This window comes from Bufo gargarizans, chromosome 2 (genome assembly GCF_014858855.1).
Source record: "Bufo gargarizans isolate SCDJY-AF-19 chromosome 2, ASM1485885v1, whole genome shotgun sequence".
NCBI lineage: Eukaryota > Metazoa > Chordata > Amphibia > Anura > Bufonidae > Bufo > Bufo gargarizans.
In genome coordinates this window covers 603,427,602-603,446,539 of record NC_058081.1, presented here as the reverse complement: position 1 = coordinate 603,446,539, position 18,938 = coordinate 603,427,602, and the positions used below count along the sequence as shown (strand labels likewise).

The window sequence follows — 18,938 nt, the reverse complement described above, 5'->3', positions numbered from 1 at the left end:
GGAAAGGGGACGTGTAGGGGGAACAGTGTGGCAGGTAGAATAAACCCTGAGGAACACTGCAGAGCAAAGCATGCTGGGTTTGGTTAGAAAATCCAGCAGGAAGCTGATGACAACAGAAAGTTCTTCATGTAAACATCCTGCCAGGAGGCAGTGAGGGTACATGCACACGTTCTGATTTATGTGCGGAAAATCCCCACTGAAATGAGCAGGGAAATCCGTGCAGACTCAATTGGTGCGGATTTTGTGCATGCGGATTTTACTAGGTGAATGGAGAGAATCCGGTCAGTAAAAATAAAATGAATTGACATGCTGCGGATTTTAAAATCTGCATTGTGTACATGAGAATGTCAAATTCTCATAGAATACAATGTGCATGACCTACAGTGCGGATTTTCCACGCAAATTTGCAGTCCTGATCGTGTGCATTTAGCCTGAAGCTGAGAAAAGGGGGGAAGGAAAGTGCTGACATGAAAAACAGGTAAACAGGGCAGAAAGTGTAATGTTTGGGGTACTCAACCAGAGATTCCCTTAAACGCCATCCTACGCCTCTCCTGAAGTACTTTGTGTTGCATGGGGATCCTGCTTTTTTCCACTATATAAGGCCGAATGCACACGACCGTGGAACACGGACATGAGCGGTCTGTGGTATCCCGGCCTGGCATCCTGCTGGGAGCAGGAGCGCACGGCGTCATTGGTTGCCGCTGCTGCAGTACAGTAATACACTCGTACAGATCAATGACGTTGTGCGCTCCTGCCCTCAGCAGGATGCCAGGCCGGGATACCACGGACCGCTCACGTCCGTGTTCCACGGTCGTGTGCATTCGGACTAACTCTTGGACAATCATGTCCTACAAAATCAGCACACGCGTCTCCTGAAATACTCTGTGCTGTTGGAGAAACCTACTCCTTCCACTATGTAACTCACTTCTCTCTCCTCATATAACATAGGCCTTCTCCACCCTTTTGGGAAACCCTCCTCATTCCATTATGTAACTCTCACTTGTCTCCATTCCCCTCCTTGCATCATAACCTTTTTTTTCTGCCCTTACTAACATCACTCTTCTCCTGAAATACTCTGTGCTGCCCATAATATAAGGCTTCTGAGGTTGTACCAGATATGATGTTCTGTTGCTGCCATCCTGTGTCTGGATCCAGGTGCAGCCTACCAACCCAGTGAGATAGGACTGGTCACCGCATACGTTACATTTCCATATTTATCTACTGAGCCCATAAAGTGACATAGGTTTATTTAGCATTTCAGCTGCATCTTGTCTGTAAACTCATTGTATACAGCACATCAATGTGATTAAGCTATGCAGGAGGGGGTTGTGTGTGGTAAACGGAGCACCCACTGCAGTACATTCCATGGTGGAAGTGCTCGGGGAAGGGGGTGTAACATATAAATTAGAGGGACAGAGGGGCAACTAATTGCCAAATAGCTCCTGAGGGATAATAACTGTGGAATTCAGAATAAAGTTCCAATTTGCATCCATTTAAAAAATGTTATTTTGGAATAGCATTTTAAGCAATTCTGTAATATCATGTTACAATTGGAATTGCATTTACAAGGAGGGATGATTCCATAGATAATCCTGCAGGATTGGAGGGAAATCAAACCCTCTGCTGCCCCCACAGGATAAACAAAAAAGTCCAACCAGGCCAAGCATTCATGACACCTAGATCACAACATACTATGCTTGAACCCTGCCCAGATCTGTTGTAGTAACCATGGTACCAGCTCAAAAAACTGCAAGCAACCTACATAGAAAGAATATGAGCCCACAAACGTACCCATAAATGTAATGAAACGTTATTGTGTATACAAATAAGGTAAAAAAGTCATATTAAAAATTACATGATGCAAGGATAGGTGGCAGAAAAAACGTCCTCCAGAGACCATATATTAACAAATGGGGGTAAATATTGAAAATATACAAAAATAGTAACTACTGGCCAAACTGCATATGCTGGACATCAACCTGTAAACAGCTAAGGGTACTTTCACACTTGCGGCAGAGGATTCTGGCAGGCAGTTCCGGTGACGGATCCGGCAATCTGGACGCAAATGGATGCATTTGTGAGACGGAGCCGGATGCGGATCCGTCTCACAAATGCATTGCAATACCGGATCCGTCTTTCCGGTTGTCGTCCGGAAAAACGGATCTGGTATTTATTTTTTTCACAGATTTATTGGTCTGCGCATACGCGGACGGAAAGAACAGATCCGTTTTGCCGTAAAACTTGGGACCGGGATTAATGCATTTCAATGGAAATTAATGCCGGATTCGGCATTCTGGCAAGTGTTTAGGATTTTTGGCCGGAGAGAAAACTGCAGCATGCTGCGGTATTTTCTCTGTCTAAAAAACGTAAGAGACTAAACTGATGCATCCTGAACGGATTACTCTCCATTCAGAATGCATTAGGATAAAACTGATCAGTTTTTTTCCTGTATTGAGCTCCTAGGACGAAACTCAATACCGGAAAACAAAAACGCTAGTGTGAAAGTACCCTTAGGGCCTCCTGCACATGAACGTGTGCGCCCTGTGGTCGTGCTGCACGAACACCGTCCGTGGGGCGGCCGCAGCAGATCGTGGACCCATTCACTTTAATGGGTCCGCAATCTGGCCGTTCCGCAAAAAGATAGGAGATGTTCTATCTTTTTGCGAAACGGAAGTACGGCACGAAACCCCACGGAAGCACTCCATAGTGCTTCCGTAGGTTTCCGTTCCGCACCATTGCGCATCTCCGTATTTGCGGACCCATTGACGTGAATGGGTCCGCATCCGTGATGCGGAATGCCCACGGAACGGCACCCGTGTATTGCGGATCCGCAAATGCGGTCCGCAATACGGCAACAGGGCACACACGTATGTGTGCAGGAGGCCTTAACTGGAAGTAATACCAGATAAAAAGTAACTGTATAAAAGCCAGAGATAAGAAAAAAAAAATATTTGCACCAATATTCAAAACGTACCCATTTGTAACAGTGGTCAGGGGTGGACGCCACCCCTCTGGAGGACGTTTTTCCTGCCACCTAGCCTCGCATCATGTGATTGACTTTTTTACCTTATTTGTATACACAATAAAGTTTCATTACATTTATGGGTACGTTTGTGGGCTCATATTCTTTCTATGTAGGTTGTTTGCCGCCACAGGATGCAGCCAGTATTACATATTCATCATACTCCGTCAATAGGATGGTACTCAGGGCAGCGGTGGAGGATTTCATAGATTTCCTTATAGTCCTACATAGTCACTCCCTTTAAAAATGGAGCAATCCCAAGAATTATATTATACTGGACAATGGCTCATAATACAATTCCCTAATGTCTGCAAACCAGGGTCTCGTAGCAGCCATAGTAATTGCAGATAATGTTATAGCGTAACAGTCGGATGATACGGTACAGTTATTGGCGTCTTCATTTGTTTTTCAGCAGATAAGGGAACGATAGGGCTCCCACATATAATATCTAAGCGCCTGGATCCGGTATATTCACATGTGCAGCTTTTTTTGCCCAAATCACTAAATTGCAGCCAAAAAAAGGCATGTGTGATGATAACAATGCATAATAATAGCACAATGAAGCCAGAATGGCCATTAAATGCTGTGAGGCCCCTATTGAATTTTTATCTCTGACTCCAGGAAAAATGATTTTTTAAAGGCATAAGGTTGTACCAGACACAACGCCTTGTAGTGGTAGCTGACTTTCACTTAGTGATGTGCTGCTTCATTCTTGAGAAAAAGTACTTTTAAGGCCTCATGCACACGACCGTTGTTTCATTCCGTGTCCGTTGTTTCGTTTTTCGTGATTTTCTGCGGACCCATTGACTTTCAATGGGTCCGCTGACAACTTGGCTAATGCACCGTTTGTCATCCGCGTCCGTGATCTGTGGTTCCAGTCTGTCAAAAAAATATAACCTGTCCTATTTTTTTCACGGAAAACGGTTTGCGGACCAATTCAAGTCAATGGGTCCGTGAAAAAAAGCGGAGGCACACAAGATTGTCATCCGCGTCCGCGCCCGTTTTTTCCCTATCATTTGCATGGCAAACTTGTTTTTAGTTTCCTTCATGTCTGGTGATCCTCCAAAAATAAAGGAAGACAGACGGAAACAAAAAAGGAAACGGATCACGGAACAACGGAACCCCATTTTGCGGAACGGAACACAACAACGGTCGTGTGCATGAGGCCTAATTCATATGCAAATCCACAGTTAAGTGCACCAAAGGTGGGCCCTAGCCACTTTGTGCACCCTTGCTTGTCCTGCTTCCTCTACCAGGTCCCTGCATAGACCTATTGCCTGGCCCTGTCAATCATGTAGGAGAGGGAGAGGCTGGCAAAGGAAGCAGGAGGAGCAAGGGTGCACCGAGTTGATTTGGCCCGCCCTCAGTGCACTTATCTGCTCATTTGCATATGGCTTAAAATACTGTCTCCAGAATGAAAGGTATCATTACATTTAGCGGAGTTAGTCCTACAGGGCATTGTGCCTGGTTTATCAGTGAATTTCCTGGTGACAGATTCCCTTTAAGGTTTATACATTTTTCATGTTTTTTTTTTAAAATCAGCCACAACAGCTGCTGTTCCTGGGAAAGCTGGATGGGGACCATAAAGGCTCCTATTATTTGGGTTATCACCCAGCTTTCCTAGAGCCTTATCTGCTTTGTTGTATTACAGTATAAGTAGGTAGATCTGCTATTTAGGAATAGCAGCCATATTGGTTGTCACTCAGCTTTCCCAGAAAGGGACGCTGCAAAGAGGATGATGGCTGCGCATTTCTTGATTTTTAAAGATATTTTTTTTCCTATGGTTTCCTTCTTTACGACTGGAGTCTGAGTAATAACAGCAGAATAAAACGCAGTCCAGTATTAATCAGACCAGTATGAACTTATGTATGAAAATCACTGTGTCTGTATCTATTAGATGGCACTAAAGTGGCACAAATCCCCTATTCTGTGATGCATTAATATAGAGGGGGCTACAATAAAGGGCTATGGGGGGGGGGGGGGGTACAAAAAGGACTAAAGAGAGCAGCTATAGAGAGGATAGACGGCTGCTGTGGAGGGGCCAAGGATTAGGACAGAAAACACATAGCCCCTGTATGATCCCTATCTTTCCAACTACATGGATGGGGGAGGCGAGGCAAAGAGCACCTTCTTCATGGCTGCAGTGGGTTAACCCCCCACTAGTAATCATGAGCCATGGATGGAGATCATTAGTGTAGTAGTGTAGTAATGAACAGTAGGGGGCACTACTACTATCACTCTTTGAAAGTAACAGTGTGTGGCTTGCCCTGCTCCCTCGCGGCTGCGCAGGTTGCAGATGTAGTATGTCGTCCTCTATAGACTATATATTGTGGCTATAAGAGGGGAGACTATAGAAGGGGCTACAGAGGACCTCAGCTGGTGGCTATAATAGTTATTCTTTGTCATAGTAAATTATATATTTGTCTACCTGTGAATTTGCACATTTATTGTATTGACCTACCTGCCGAAAAACACGGTAAGGACAAGTTCCCCTATAGCCAAGCCTGGTCCATGCTGCATGCCAACAGAATCCGCCATGGTGATAGTGTGCCTCATGACTTCATGTGCTGTACTTGTGACATTGTTGTGTAGCCCAGGCAGTAAGCAAATCGTTGGTTGCCTACCTGTGTAAGAACTACAACTCCCAGCATGCCCTGCCAGTTGTAGTTCTGGCACAGGTGACTCGCCATGGTTAGCTGCTTACTATTGCACTGTACGACAGAGTATTACAATATATTTTTATTTAAAGGACGACAATCAAAAAACAAAAAAATCTGACTTTTATTTTGTGAAATGTGTTTTGATGTTTATTAGGTTATTGAACAGATGTGATCCAAGTGTCAACCTTCAGGCAACTTTGACTTAGCTGTGCAAACACACATGCAACTTTTACTGTAATCAGAACATTTTTCTTTACCATAGATGATAATGATGCAGCAAATACTGGATGAGATGTCCACATTGATTAAAATGAATGAGATTTATCCAAATGGCATATAGGAAACTGGTTAAATTGCCCATGGCAACCAATCAGATACCACCTATCATTTTCAAAAGGAGCGCTGAAAAATGAAAGGTGAAATGTGATTGGTTGCTATCGGCAACTAAGCCAGTTTTCCTTTACACCAGTTTTGATAAATGTTCCCCATTGGGTTTGTATGTTCTCTTGTAGTTTATAAAAACCCGTCCTAACCTAGTCCTGCTCACCCAGCTGGAGTTTATTACAATGTATTGGAATAGGTAAATGAGAAACATAAGGGTACAGCCACACGGTCAGGTTTCCTGATGCAATTTTGGAAGCCAAAACCAGGAGTGAATTCAAAGAAGAGAAGTCCAATCTGTCTTTATACTTTTTCTCCTTTTACGTTCCTCTCCCGATTTTGGTTTCCAAAACTGCATCAGGAAACCTGACCGTGTGGGCATACCCTAAGAGCTGCTTCACACGACTGTCCCCCTGACGGCCGCATCTCCTGTGCTGACCTCTGCACCCCTGACCCGAACTGACTGCATCAGTGATGGTGCACTCAGGTCCTATCTGATTGCAGGTCTGCTGTACTGGACGATGTGAGTACAGTATATAGAAAAGAAACGGACTGCACTGTAAAACACTATGATGCAGCCAGTCTATCCATAGTCTGTCCAGGAGATGTGGACGACACTTGGGTCGTGTGAATCAGGCCTAAATATATCTTTTGTCCTCTTTACTAATTTTATACATTGTAAAAATCACATTAGCTGTGTGAGCAGGGTTAGGTCGGATTGGACTTTAGCAGTTCATTTATAGTGGTTTTCTAGGACTCCTATATTGAGGACCTGTCCTCAGGATAGGTCATCATTATCAGATCACCGATCAGCCTTTTGATGGAGCTCCAGTGAGTGCTGCGGCCTCTTCGCTTCACGTTTTATAGCGGCTTTGCTTGGTATTGTAGCATAGGCCCCTTCACTTAAAGGGGTTGCCCGGGTTCAGATCCGAACCAGGACATACCCATATTTTCACCCAGGCAGTCCCTGAGCATGTCATACTCCGATGCACTCCCTTGCTCTGCGCTGGATCGCACAGGGCAAGGGCTCTTTTATTTACAATAAAACACTGCCAAGGGGAAACTTCCATCCAGCAGTGTATTCGGTGAGGTCACCGGCTCTGATAAAGCCAGTTTTAGCTCTGCCCAAGCAGTTTTACAGGCTAGGGCAGCGCTAAAGCCCGCCCATCAGTGCCGATGATGTCACCATGCTCACTGCTGGGCGGAAGCCTCCTCCTGGCATGCCTAAGGAGAGCCTGGGTCGTCACCGGAACTCCTGAAAATACCTTTGCCCTGCACAATTCAGCGCATGGCAAAGGAGAGCATTGGAGCATGAAATTCTCCGATGCTGTTGTCAGGGTAGCTGCCTGGGTGAAATTCTGGGTATGTCCGGTTCAGCTTTGAACCCAGAAAACCCCTTTAAATGGGGCTAAGCTACAACCAGCCCATGTGACCAACAAACGTGACGTCACCGGACCACCTCTTCAATAGCTGGTTGGTGAGAGCGGTAACATTTACTCCTGGAAACAAGCACAATGACTGTGCCTAATTTATACACGTCTCATCATAAACTAAACGAATCCAATGGCAACGCAAGGGGGGAAACTAAGACCGGCGTAAAAAGCCGTCTTAGTAAATGTGCCCCTGTGATGCAGCAGGGTCGTTAATGCAGTTCTGCATGTGACTGGAGTATAAGGGTAGGTTCACACTGAAGATTTTATCTGTGACAAAATCCTCTTCGTATACCACGGTATAAACCGCTGCATTGTGCTGAGGTTTCTGCCGTGGGCTTTCATGTGGACCTGCTCTAGGTTTACCACTGTTGAATATAGGTAAATTGCGGGTAGGCTCCTACTGTGGCTGCGTAAAACACCCTCTGCCGCATGAACTGTGACATGGGAGGCAGTTTCAGTGCAGATTTGGCCCGGTTTTTGGGCACTGAATCCACAGTGAAACTTGTGCACACAATCCTCCATGTGAACCTACAGTACCCTAAGACAAGTTGTTACTCAAGATCAGAAGTAAAGCAAAGTATCTGCAAAGTTTATTATTATATATTGATTTAACCTTTCAATTAGGGTCTATTCAAATGGGACCTCATCCATTCCGCAATTTTTGCAGAACAGGTGTGGACCCATTCATATCAATGGGGCTGCAAAAGATGCGGACAGCACACGTACTGTAGTTCCGTTCCGCGGTGCCACAAAAAAGATAGAGCATTTCCTATTCTTGTCTGCAGATACGGACAAGAGTAGGCATTTCTATCATAGTGCCGGCCATGTACGGTCCGCAAAATGCAGAACGCACATGGCTGGAGTCCATGTTTGGCAGATCCGCAATTTGCAGACCACAAAACACTTGCAGATGTGTGAATGGACCCTTAAAAATAGATCAGTAAAAGTTGCATGAAGGACCAGCACGGTAAAGTGGTCTTCAAGGAAGTCTGTCAGCGCCATCTTGCATATTAAACCAAGCATAATGCCTGGTTGAACGTGCAACAAGTAATAAAATGGTACCTTTATTTTTTTAAATTAATGCTGCATTCTGACGACTGTTTTTATCCAAATGGAAATTAGCTATTAGGTGAGGATGGGCCTTAGCCCCTCAATGCACCCTAGCTCCGCCGCTGTACTAAAATAAGCCCTCTTCTGTTGGTTAATTGACAAGGTCAGGCATCTTACTTCTCCTCTAGACTGGCCCTGTAATTTCATGCCAAGCTTGTACAGTCTTGGCGCATGCGCAGCAAAGCAAATTTCTCCAGGGCAGTAACCAGGTCCTGTGTGCGCCAAGGTTGTACAGCCCGGCGCTGCATGAGATTACAGGGCCGGGCTAGAAGACCATTCAGACGCCTGGCTCTGTCAATTAACAAATTCATTACAGAGGCAGGGATAGCGTGTACTAAGGGATTATAGCCTACCCTCAGTGCACTTAATAGCTCATTTACATAATGAATAAAAAAGTTTTTTCGGCAGAATGCTGCAATGGATTTCAATAACAAAGACATTGCTTTATTACTTTCTGCCATTACCACCAGGGATTATGCTTGGTTTAATATGCACAATCGCGTTTACAAACTCCCTTTAAAGGGGTTTGTCGAGATTCTGATATTGATAGCCTATCCTCAGGGAACTCACTGATCAGCTTTTTGAGGAGGCCACCTTGCAGCTTACCAAGCACAGCGCCATCCATTGGATATCGGCCGTGCTTGGTATTGCAGCTCAGCCGCATTCGCTTGAATGGGATTGAACTGCGCCTAAGCCACAGTATGGATGAACGTGACGTCACTGGCCTAGGGAGGGGCCGCAGCCTCTTCAAACAGCCGATTGGCCGGATTCAGGGGCGCCAGAGCCCCGCCGATCTGATATTGATGATATATCCTGAAGATAGGTCATCAATTTCAGAGTCTCGAAAAACCCCTTTTAAGGTTGACTCTTCCAGGTCCCATTGCTTGATGCTGGTGAATAGCGGAAGAGATGTTTATGTTGTTTTATTAGATCAGTGTTTTACCCCAGTGACGTCTCTGTGATGACGAGTACAATGAGAGATTATATCACTGCGGATGAGTAGCTGGGAGGTTTCTGGCAACTATGCATGGACATGAAATAAAGACCAATGTCCCTGATGGGAAGATTTAAGAGAAGCAGTGATAAAACTGGGACGTAATCCAGAGATGACCTCTTGGACGAGACTGTTGTCGCTGCAAGCAGAGAGCGCCGTTTTTAATGTTGCACTTTTTACGCTTTGCTGGCTGCTAATCTGCTTGGAGGATCATTGTAGCATTAATAATGGAGGGGGATGTGAACGATCCGCAACCACTGAAAGGAAAAGACATTAAAATCTTCCCTTTTTCAGTCCACGTGCTGGTTTTGTATTGTGTCATTCATGCTTTGGTCTCCTGAAATAAATGTGACAATGTGTCTCTGGGCTGCAGTCCTTGTGGTGTGATGGAATTGGCAGAGATCGATGGCAGACATCACATGGGATCATCTGCAAACCTTCCATGTTAAGGGAGGATTGGGATGACTGGTCTATACTGGGATAATGGTACGGTATATTCCAAAGACTGTGGGATCGTGTTATTGTATGCGTAGCACTCGTGCTATGACATCAGCCATCCTAATATTAACACTTAAAGTGAATATTCACCCTTTAGGTCCAAAATGCTGTGGATTCCTTTTTAAAGGGGTTGTCTCCACTGATCATGAGAACAGAAGCCCTGTATGCTGTGTTTCAATGTAGCAGTGGTGACACATGACACACTGCAGTGCACATACATGTCCCTCAGAATTTGAATGCAGAGGTAGTGGACATGTGTGCAGTGTCCCAGAGGACAACTGCAAGGGGTTAACAGTTGGGTTGCTAAAAGGATTAATGTATTGTGTTATGCAATGTGTATCCCACATGTCTGAATCTGGGCAAGCAAATAGTTCAGAGCTGGCAGCCTTCTAATATAGTTGCCAGGGTGATGTGCTAGTCACACCCCTGTCTGGTTAGTTTTGTATAGTTTAGGGTCCAGTCTGGCTCTACTTGTTGTTGATGGAAGATGCCTTTGAATCTGGCTGAAGCCTGTGTGAAAGAGTATTTTATTTATCCAGGATAAATGCAGTTCCTGTGAAGTGAGCAAATACCGGAGTAAAGCAACTTTTCTAGGAGAGAAACACAGAGGATAAGCAGGAAAGATACCCACAGACTGTCTAGGACTGTCCTTTCAGTCGAATATTGTAATCACTTACACATATCATCATTACATTTCACAAATAGAAAGTTTTATTCCATTCCAACAACTTCTTCTTGGTGAGTTGTTGTTGTCAATGAGTGTGTGTGTATAGATATCTATCTATCTGTAAAGGCATTGTCCAGCCTCTGAGCAGACAACACTTTGGGTCTTCTCCTAACCCCCTGAACATAAGAAGTCCTACTCATCTGTCTGTGGTCAGACCCCTACTCAGCTCCCACCCGCCTGCTGGACCAGGAAGTGGCTGGTCCCATGCCTGTTATGGCCAATCACAGACATCAGCAGACAACTGCTTGAACACTACATCACAGCAGTGAGGAACCGTTCCAGCCAGTGTTTGCCTCAGCGGTCACAGGACCTGGTCGCTGCAGGGACAAATCAGTGGCAGGATTGCAGACAACGTGGTTCGTTATGTTCAAGGGAGCAGTGGAGGACCCTAGGAGTTGTCGGCTCAGACACTGAACAGCGCTATCAGCTATGACAGCCCATTTAGTGCAGAGACCTTGATGCATGCTCAGCACAAGGTTCGTACAGCGCATGCATCGGGAAAGAGCCCTGCCGAGCAGCCATTGACATCAGTGATGACACTCCGTCAACTGCAGAGGCCTGGAAGAGGCGAACGCTTCAAGACAGTGCTTAAAGGATTGAAGTTGGAAAAGAGGATATCACGTAAGTTGCCAGAAAAAAGAGGAGTTAGCAATGTTGCGGAGGGTGTTAAAGAAACTTCCTTCTGCAACTTAGTTTCAGAGCCCTATTTTTAGATTTATACTGTAAACCCCTTTAATGTGCAGCACCTGCAATACCGCACTGCAATTAACAATGCAGACCAACTAAACAGTGGGATTCTAGTTAGGTAATTGGAGGTCTTTTGAATGTAAGACTCACAAAATCGTCACTTGCCACTTCTCATACCTCCCAACTTTTCAAAAGCACAAAGAGGGGCAATATGTGCAGCGTGCATAGCACACCGTGGCAAATTCTCATACTAGACCACGCCTCTAACTCCGCCCAAAACAGAATTATACACACCCAGTCCCCTTAATGCTCCTACATATTAATAATTCCCCCTTTATACTAGTGTTGAGTGGCAGGGGCAATATTCGATTTCGCAAATATATGGCAGAATATTCGTCATATATTAGTGAATTCGCTATCTTCGGTCACATTTTTTTTTTCATTGCTAAAATCACAATATAAAATTTGCTTAATGTGCATGCGCAAAAAGGGGCGTGGCCTATCAACTGTTTTCGAACTACCCGAAGTTTGAGGCGATTGGAAAAGATGGTCGGAAGCAATTTTCGAGACAGTAAGGAAGAACTCCTGATCACTGTAAGTAATTTCACATTACACCAGTGTATTTGATTACATTTCACATGCATATCAGACTAATCGCTTTATATGCAGATAGAGTGTTATAAAATATTTGCGATTGCGAAAATCGCCACTTATGATCCGAATTTTTTTTCACGATACATACAACTTCACTTTTTATCAGGTCTAAGTAGATATCACTGATTGGTGCACTAACTATTGTCACATCACAGCACTATGTCTGTAGCATGTATGTATGGACAGCATAGATATATTTCTAACATACACATTGCACATCCATTTTCCTGCCACACACTATATCCCCCCCCCCCCCACACACACACAAACACAGTGCATGTTGGAGCGGGGCTATGAACAGACCCGGGTCCATGCTGAGAAGCAGGCCATTTTGAGGGAGATCCTTCCGCGCTCAAGAGGAAGTTTAAGGGCAATCACCCTAGGATGGGTATATTAAAAAAGGTCCGATTTAAAGGGGAGGAATTCGGAGCGGATCAGAGAGACTTGTGACAGAATATGCCCAGGTACAATGCTTACATTACTTTTGTGTCTCTCACCAACACTCTGTAATGTATATATACAGTTATGAAAATTAGTATTTTATTCCTTTACAAATGATTACTTATTAACTGGTGTGACATGTAGCAAATCAGGCGGTTGCATCATACCTCTCTACCTCGCCATGAGCATATATATACAGTACAGACCAAAAGTTTGGACACACCTTCTCATTCAAAGAGTTTTCTTTATTTTCATGACTATGAAAATTGTAGATTCACACTGAAGGCATCAAAACTATGAATTAACACATGTGGAATTATATACATAACAAAAAAGTGTGAAACAACTGAAAATATGTCATATTCTAGGTTCTTCAAAGTAGCCACCTTTTGCTTTGATTACTGCTTTGCACACTCTTGGCATTCTCTTGATGAGCTTCAAGAGGTAGTCACCTGAAATGGTCTTCCAACAGTCTTGAAGGAATTCCCAGAGATGCTTAGCACTTGTTGGCCCTTTTGCCTTCACTCTGCGGTCCAGTTCACCCCAAACTCTCAAATCTCGATTGGGTTCAGGTCCGGTGACTGTGGAGGCCAGGTCATCTGGCGCAGCACCCAATCACTCTCCTTCATGGTCAAATAGCCCTTACACAGCCTGGAGGAGTGTTTGGGTCATTGTCCTGTTTGGGGTCATTGTTGAAAAATAAATGATGGTCCAACTAAACGCAAACCGGATGGAATAGTATGCCGCTGCAAGATGCTGTGGTAGCCATGCTGGTTCAGTATGCCTTCAATTTTGAATAAATCCCCAACAGTGTCACCAGCAAAGCACCCCCACACCATCACACCTCCTCCTCCATGCTTCACGGAACCAGGCATGTAGAGTCCATCCGTTCACCTTTTCTGCATCGCACAAAGACACAGTAGTTGGAACCAAAGATCTCGGATGAACTTATCCTCCGCAGCAGAGGTGACTCTTGGTCTTCCTTTCCTGGTGCGGTCCGCATGTGAGCCAGTTTCTTTGTAGCGCTTGATGGTTTTTGTGACTGCACTTGGGGACACTTTCAAAGTTTTCCCAATTTTTCGGACTGACTGACCTTAATTTCTTAAAGTAATGATGGCCACTGGTTTTTCTTTACTTAGCTGCTTTTTTCTTGCCATATTACAAATTCTAACAGTCTACTCAGTAGGACTATCAGCTGTGTATCCACCTGACTTCTCCACAACGCAACTGATGGTCCCAACCCCATTTATAAGGCAAGAAATCCCACTTATTAAACCTGACAGGGCACACCTGTGAAGTGAAAACCATTTCAGGTGACTACCTCTTGAAGCTCATCAAGAGAATGCCAAGAGTGTGCAAAGCAGTAATCAAAGCAAAAGGTGGCTACTTTTGAAGAACCTAGAATATGACATATTGTCAGTTGTTTCGCACTTTTTTGTTATGTATATAATTCCACATGTGTTAATTCATAGTTTTGATGCCTTCAGCGTGAATCTACAATTTTCATAGTCATGAAAATAAAGAAAACTCTTTGAATGAGAAGGGGTGTCCAAACTTTTGGTCTGTACTGTATATATATACATATATATATATATATATATATATATATATACACACACACACACACACAGTATATATTTATACACCGCGAGGTACAGATGTTTGATGTAACCGGCTGATTTCGTGCGTTTTACACACACAGAAATATATACACTGTATATGTGTGTGTATATGTGTATATATATATATATATATATATATATAAATGATTATTGCAGTTTATTCCAGTAAAAGGACCCGTACATCATTACATTACATACATCCCCCACTTAACTCCTTAAGATCTGGATGTGACTTAAAGCCCAGTGACGTAAATGTACTGCATGATGATCGGGCAGGTGCAGGAGCAGGGGTCCAGCAGTCACTGAGTGCCGGCGCATACAGCAGGGGTCCGGCTTCGGTGAAATCACAGATGCCAGCGCATTAACGCCTGCACGGCCGCGGTCAGCGCTGACCGCGGCACATACGAGCTTCAGACATGTGCGGGGTGTCTATCGGGCCCCTGCGCTGCTGTGACAGGGACCTGATGGCAGGGAAGGTAGCCCGATACCTTCCTTAGGCATCGTGGCTGCCTTCCGGGAGGGCCTGTGAGATCCAGCCCCCTGTATTACACTGGTAATACACTCACAGCCAATGCATTACAATACAGAAGTAAAGGGGAACAGACCCCCAAAAGTTGAAGTCCCAGAGGGGGACAAAAAATAAACTGAAAAAAAAAAGTTTAAAAAATATAGGTTTTAAAACAAGAAAAAAAACATTTCAAGAAAAAAAGCGTTCTTTTTCCAAAATAAAGTTAAATAAAAATTTTACAAAATTGTCAAAAAAAGAAAAGTAGACATATTATGTATCGCCGCGTCCGTATCGACCGGCTCTATAAAAATATCACATGAATTAACCCCTCGGGTGAGCAGCGTAAAAAAATAAAAAAATTTTAACTGTGCTAAATAAACCATTTTTTTGTCACATTACATCACTAAAAGTGCAACACAAAGCAATCAAAATGACGTATGACCCCCTAAATAGTACCAATTTTACCTTCACCTCATCCCACAAAAAATGATCCCCTACCTAAGACAATCGCCCCAAAAAGGAAAACAAATATGGCTCTCAGAATATGGAGACATTAAAACATGATTTATTTTGGTTCAAAAATACTATTATTGTGTAATAATAAAATACAAAAAAATATACATATTAGGTATCGCCACGTCCATAATAACCAGCAGTATAAAAATATCACATAACCTAACCCCTCAGGTGAACACTGTAAAAAAAAGAAAATAAAAACTGTTTAAAAAATGCCATTTTTTGACACCTTACATCTTTTGTTAAATTTTGTATTTAAAAAAAAAATACAAATGAAATTTTGTGACAGAATTTTTTCATTGTCATGAAATATAATTTGTGACGAGAAAACAATGTCATAAAGGCCTGGATAAGTAAAAGCATTTTAAAGTTACTACCACATAAAGTGACATGTCAGATTTGCTCAAAATGGCCTGGGCAGAAAGGAGAAAAATGGCCCAGTCATTAAGAGGTGAATTTGCATGTTCGGAGTTGTTTGTCTAAATTCTGAACATTGTGTGATTATAGGGGTTCCAGTTCCCTCTGTACGGCGCAGGCATTCTACAGAGGATATGGTGGTGGTTGTGGTCTCCGCATTTGAGGAGGAGGAGGAGGAGAAGGGAGAGCATGCTTGAACCATCCCAGCATGCAGATGCTCCACCATCATCTGATGTTGACGAAATGGTGGACATGGAGGCTGAAGAGACTGGTCCCTCTTTGCAGCCGCATTCCTCCCCCAGCTCCTGACGAGGAAGAAGAGGAGGAGATTGTCACCAGCCCCCACCAGAAAGTGTAAATATGTGAACACAGCAATATAACTCTGTATCCATAACATGTACAGAAACAAAGAGCCACAAATGAGGGGACAACACACACTACAGTAATAGAAAACAACACTGGACACTAACTTTGTAATCTACATAAAAAACATTAACTAAACAACTAAATAACATTATACTCTACATAACTATCATAAACTAACCAACTAAATACAATTATACTGTACTGAACTAGCACTAACTAACCAACTAGCCAACATTATACTATACTGAACTATCACTAACAAACGATATAATCATCATAAATATCATTAACAAATTGTAATGTAAATCATCAGTGCTTTAACAAATACTCCACACAATACACTAATTGCCTCTTAATCTTAATTGAAAGTAAATTTTATATTTTTTTAAATCCTAACAGTACTCGATAAATAAAAAATTAAAATGATGCAGCTGCAGCAGGCCGACCACAGGGCAATGCTGGAGATCAGCGCCCAGCAAAAGATAATACGGGAGCAGCAAAGGAGGTTACATCAGCAGCAGCTGGATAAGAAGGTGCATCAGCTGGAGGAGCTGCACCGTAAGGGGATCCAGGAGTTGCTGGACATCCATAAGCAACTAAAAAAGTTGTCTTAAAGGCATATTTGTTTATCAGAATTGTTAATAAATATTTATTTATTTATTCTAACATGTGCCTTCGTTTTTAAATATTGTTGTTTTTGATAAATTTTAACCTGTAAGGTTGCAGGAAGGCCTCTTTAGTCCTGGGGCAAACTCATCTGGATCAGGACAGACAGCAGCAGGTAAAGGTAATGGTGGAGTAAACGGCCTACACAAAATTCAGCAGGATCAGGACAGACAGTAGCAGCAGCAGGTACATGGTAAAAGGTGTAGCATAAGGCCTACACATGGCTCGCCCAAAATCATCAAGACAGACATCAGTAGGTAAATGGTAATGGTGTAGTATAAGGCCTACACATAGCTGGGCCAAACTTAGTCAGAACAGACTGGAGCCGGTTCTTGGTTTGTAGCAGTAATATGTTCCCAGGAATGGGCCCCCGCCAGACCGGGGCAACACCCCCAAAAAAACGTATACACCTCTGACAGCAGTATGTTCTTTTTTGGCAGCAGGAATGTGTTCCCATGCATACAAATTGCAATATATTCCTTTGCCATTTTCGTATTTCAAAGGATTTTTAAGAGAAATTAAATAAAAATTATTTAAATATATATATATATATATACATATATATATATATATATATATATATATATAGATCCAGAAAAAGGGACGGCACTCCGGTCTTGAAAAAAGTGAAATTATTCTTTAATCAACCTTGCGGTACCGCAAGGTTGATTAAAGAATAATTTCACTTTTTTCAAGACCGGAGTGCCGTCCCTTTTTCTGGATCCATTAATTGGGGTAAGAGGTCGATTCCCCTGGAACGTGCACCCATTTTCTCCGTTTGTAGTCAGTGCCGCCATTTTTCGTATTTTTATATATATATATATATATACACATATACATATATATATATATATATATATATATACACACACACACACACACGACACGGCACAGCCTCAAGAAAATGTGCGTTTATTCAACCAAAAGCAAAGTTTCAGTCCACACAATCGGACCTTTTCTCAAGCAGTGACAAAAGTGAATGGTGCCAATCGCATCCTGTCACATGATAGCAAACCTTGGAAATGATAAGAATAACTCCCAAAATGGTGACATGGCTTCAAGAATATTATACACTGCCTGTCCAAAAAAAAGTCACCACCTTGATTTAACTAAGCAAATAGTCATGAGTCTCCTATTGGATCATTACTGCATGCGCGATTATCTTTCAGCTTATCGAAGATAAACAACAGTAGAACTCAAGGCTATGTTTAATAGTGAAAGTAAGAGCATTTCCACACGCACAATGCAAAGGGAACTCAAGGAATTGGGACTGAACAGCTGTGTAGCCGTAAGAAAACCACTAATCAGCGAGACAAATCAGAAAAAAGGCCTAAATTTGATAGTGAGCATAAAGATTGGACTCTGGAGCAATGGAAGAAGATCATGTGGTCTTATAAGTCAAGATTTACCCTGTTCCAGAGTGATTGGAGCATCAGGGTAAGAAGTGAGGCAGATGAAGTGATGCACCCATCATGCCTAGTGCCTACTGTACAAGCCTGTGGGGGCAGTGCTATGATCTGGGGTTGCTGCAGTTGGTCAGGTCTAGGTTCAGCAACAGTATGTGCTCCAGGAATAAGGTCAGCTGACTACCTGAACATACTGAATGACCAGGTTATTCCATCAATGGATTTTTTCTTTCCTGATGGCACGGGCATATTCCAAGATGACAATGCCAGGATTCAATGGGCTCAAATTGTGAAAGAGTGGTTCAGGGAGCATGAGACATAATTTGTAAACATGGATTGGCCACCACAGAGTCCAGATCTTAACCCCATTGAGAATCTTTGGGATGTGCTGGAAAAGGCTTTGCGCAGCAGTCAGACAGTAGCATAATCAATGCAAGATCTTGGTGAAAAATTAATGCAACACTGGATGGAAATAAATCTTGTGACAATGCAGAAGCTTATCGAAACAATGACGCAGCGAATGTGTGCCGTAATCAAAGCTAAAGGCGGTCCCAAAAAATATTTTTGGTGGCGACATTTTTTTAGGACCTGCAGTGCATATATACACAGTTTATATTGAAAAATGAAAAGCTTTGATTCTATAAAAATCTCATGTGCACAGTATCATTTCATAGTTGTCAAGAAGTAACATCAAATAAAAATGTATATATAGATTTATACATGTGGCAATAATACTCCATTCCCAAAACAGGATTACCACACGGATGAGTATAACACCAGTCACACCCAACTATGTGGAGAGACTTTTGAAAAGGGAAGCCCACATGCGG

At 43.0% G+C, this 18,938-nt stretch overlaps 1 protein-coding gene across 1 annotated transcript in view; it reads right to left on the bottom strand.

The window, feature by feature from the left end:
• Positions 1–15,588: 15,588 nt before the first annotated feature.
• The window catches only part of LOC122928768 (probable glucuronokinase 2), a 113,281-nt gene continuing 109,931 nt past the window's right edge, over positions 15,589–18,938 (bottom strand). Inside the window, exon 24 of the mRNA XM_044281958.1 lies at positions 15,589–15,975. The gene's annotated coding sequence lies outside the window, so the exon portion shown is untranslated. The remainder of the gene's footprint in view (positions 15,976–18,938) is intronic.